General features: G+C 40.7%; 1 non-coding gene across 1 annotated transcript; it reads left to right on the top strand.

The window, feature by feature from the left end:
• Positions 1–3261: 3261 nt before the first annotated feature.
• On the top strand, positions 3262–3369 carry LOC130983893 (small nucleolar RNA R71). The gene has a single exon (XR_009087862.1). It is a non-coding gene; the product is annotated as a small nucleolar RNA R71 (small nucleolar RNA).
• The last annotated feature ends 355 nt before the right edge of the window (positions 3370–3724 follow it).

Raw genomic sequence — 3724 nt, 5'->3', positions numbered from 1 at the left:
GAGCCAACAATTTTAACATTCATAAACAACAAGATCAAAAATATGCACTGTTCAAACATTCATTCAGACAACAAAAAGTATTGTCACCACATCAATATAATTAAACTAACTTCAAGGATGAATTCGAAACTCATGTACTTTTTGTTCTTTTGTATTTAGAAATATTTTTCATTTAAGAAAGGTGAAGGATTCATGGAATTATTCATAGCTTTAAGACATAGACACTAGACACTAATGATCATGTGGTAAAGACACAAAACATAGATAAACATGAAGCATAAAAATCGAAAAATAGAAAAATAAGAGCAAGGAGATTAAGGAATGAGTCCACCTTAGTGAGGGTGGCGTCTTCCTCTTGAAGAACCAATGGTGCTCTTTGAGCTCCTCTATGTCTCTTCCTTGCTTCTGTTGCTTGATCCCTAGTGATTTTGGTGCTCCTATCCTTAGTTACTCCCAATAGTTGTGTGGAGAAAAATTTATCCCTTGAGGCATTTCAGGGATTTCTTGATGAGGAAATTCCTCATGCTCTTGTTGAGGTCCATGAGTGGGTTCTCTTGATATGTAGTCAAATGCTCTACTACTGAGCTATGGACCCTTGAGATGAATCTCTGCATCTCCCATGACTCGGAGGTGGAAGCTTTTGTCTTTCCTTTCCTCTTTCTAGAGGTTTCTCCGGCCGTAGGTGCCATCAATGGTTATGGAAAAACAAAAAAAGCTATGCTTTTACCACACCAAACTTAAAATTTTGCTCGCCCTTGAGCAAGAAAAAAGAATAGAAGAAGAAAAGGAAGATATGTAGGAGAGGGAGAGAGGTGTAGGTTCGGTCATGTAGGGTGGGTTTGGGTGGAAAAGAGATTTTGAATTTGAAGGTAGGTGGGTTTATGGGGAAGAGTGGATGGATCTGAGCGGTGAAGAGGTGATGGGGAAGAGTGATTGAGGTGATTAGTGAATGATGTTTGGGAAAGAGTTTTATGAAAAGGTTTGAGAGAGAGGGAGAAGGTAGGTGGGGATCCTGTGGGGTCCACAGATCCTTAGATGATCCTGTGGGGTCCACAGGTCCTGAGGTGTCAAGGATTTCTCATCCCTGCACCCTTTTAGGCGTGTAAAATGCCCTTGTATGCAATCCTGGCGTTTAACGCCAGATTGATGCTTGTTTCGGGCATTAAACGCCAGCTCTATGCTTGTTTCTGGCGTTAAACGCCACTTTGCTATTTGTTTCTGGCGTTTAACACCAGCTTTCCTCAGGGTGCAATCCTGGCATTTAAACGCTAGAATGTTGCTTGTTTCTGGCGTTTAACGCCAGCTTCATGCTCTGTTCTGGCGTTAAACGCCAGCCAGATGCTCCTTACTGGCGTTTAAACGCCAGTAAGCTCTTCCTCCAAGGTGTGCTATTTTTTCTGCTATTTTTTATTCTGTTTTTAATTTTTGTAATTGTTTTGTGACTCCACATGATCATAAACCTAATAAAACATAAAAGAACAATAGAAATATAGATAAATAAAAATTGGGTTGCCTCCCAATAAGCGCTTATTTAATGTCAATAGCTTGACAGTGAGCTCTCATGGAGCTTCACAGATGTTCAGAGCATTGTTGGGACCTCCCAGCACCAAACTTAGAGTTTGAATGTGGGGGTTCAACACCAAACTTAGAGTTTGGTTGTGGCCTCCCAACACCAAACTTTGAGTTTGACTGTGGGGGCTCTGTTTGACTCTGTATTGAGAGAAGCTATTCATGTTTCCTCTCCATGGTTGCAGAGGAAGATCCTTGAGCTTTAAACACAAGGTAGTCCCCATTCAATTGAAGGACTATCTCTCCTCTGTCAACATCAATCACAGCTCTTGCTGTGGCTAGGAAGGGTCTTCCAAGGATGATGCATTCATTCTCATCCTTCCCAGTGTCTAAGATTATGAAATCAGCAGGGATGTAAAGGCCTTTAACATTCACTAACACGTCCTCTACCAATCCATAAGCTTATTTTATTGACTTGTCTGCCATCTCTAATGAGATTCTAGCAGCTTGTACCTCAAAGATCCCTAGTTTCTCCATTACATAGAGTGGCATAAGATTTATAACTGACCCCAGGTCACATAGAGCCTTCTCAAAGGTCATGGTGCCTATGGTATAGGGTATTAAAAATTTACCAGGATCTTGTTTCTTTTGAGGTAAAGTTTGCTGAGCCCATGTATTTAGTTCACTAATGAGCAAGGGAGGTTCATCTTCCCAAGTTTCATTACCAAACAACTTGGCATTCAACTTCATGATGGCTCCTAGATATTGAGCAACTTGCTCTTTAGTTACATCTTCATCCTCTTCAGGGGAAGAATAGTTCTCAAAGCTCATGAATGGCAGAAGGAAGTTTAATAGAATCTCTATGGTCTCTGTATGAGCCTCAGATTCCTTTAGGTCCTTAATAGGGAACTCCTTTATGTCTGAAGGACGTCCTATGAGGTCTTCCTCATTGGGATTCACGTCCTCCCCTTCCTCCTTGGATTCGGCCATGAGGATTATAACAATGTCCTTGCACTCTCTTTTTGGATTCTATTCTGTATTGCTTGAGAGAGTACTAGGAGGAGTTTCAGTGATTTTCTTACTTAGCTGACCCACTTGTGCCTCCAAATTTCTAATGGAGGACCTTGTTTCATTCATGAAACTTAAAGTGGCCTTAGATAGATCAGAGACTACGTTTGCTAAGCTAGAGGAGCTCTGCTCAGAATTCTCTGTCTGTTGCTGAGAAGATGATGGAAAAGGCTTGCTATTGCTAAACCTGTTTCTTCCACCATTATTAAAGCCTTGTTGATGCTTTTGTTGATTCTTCCATGAGAAATTTGGATGATTTCTCCATGAGGGATTATAGGTGTTGCCAAAGGCTTCAACCATGTAATTTACCTCTGCCATTGCAGGGTTCTCAGGATCATAAGCTTCTTCTTCAGAAGATGCCTCTTTAGTACTGTTGGATGCATTTTGCAATCCATTCAGACTCTGAGAAATCATGTTGACTTGCTGAGTCAACATTTTGTTCTGAGCCAATATGGCATTCAGAGCATCAATTTCAAGAACTCCCTTCCTTTGAAATGTCCCATTACTCACAGGATTCCTTTCATAAGTGTACATGAACTGGTTATTTGCAACCATATCAATGAGTTCCTGAGCTTCTGTAGGCGTTTTCTTTAGGTGAATAGATCCACTTGCAAAATGGTCCAATGACATCTTAGATAATTCAGACAGGCCATCATAGAATATATCCAGGATGGTCCATTCTGAAAGCATGTCAGAAGGACACTTTTTGGTCAGTTGCTTGTATCTTTCCCAAGCTTCATAGAGGGATTCACCTTCTTTTTGTCTAAAGGTTTGAACATCCACTCTAAGCTTACTCAGCTTTTGAGGAGGGAAGAACTTGGCTAAGAAAGTCGTGACCAGCTTATCCCAAGAGTTCAGGCTGTCTTTAGGTTGAGTGTCCAACCATACTCTAGCTCTGTCTCTTACAGTAAAAGGGAAAATCATAAGCCTGTAGACCTCGGGATCAACCCCATTGGTCTTAACAGTATCACAGATCTACAAAAATTTAGTTAAGAACTGAAAAGTATCTTCCGATGGAAGTCTATAAAACTTGCAATTCTGTTGCACTAGAAAAACTAATTGAGGCTTTAGCTCAAAATTGTTTGCTCCAATGGAAGGAATTGAGATGCTTCTTCCATGTAAGTTGGAATTTGGTGCAGTAAAGTTC

The sequence above is a fragment of the Arachis stenosperma genome, chromosome 5 (assembly GCF_014773155.1).
Source record: "Arachis stenosperma cultivar V10309 chromosome 5, arast.V10309.gnm1.PFL2, whole genome shotgun sequence".
In the NCBI taxonomy this organism is placed as follows: Eukaryota; Viridiplantae; Streptophyta; class Magnoliopsida; order Fabales; family Fabaceae; genus Arachis; species Arachis stenosperma.
The sequence above is the reverse complement of the archived record's forward strand: the minus strand, read 5'-3'. Positions and strand labels throughout refer to the sequence as shown.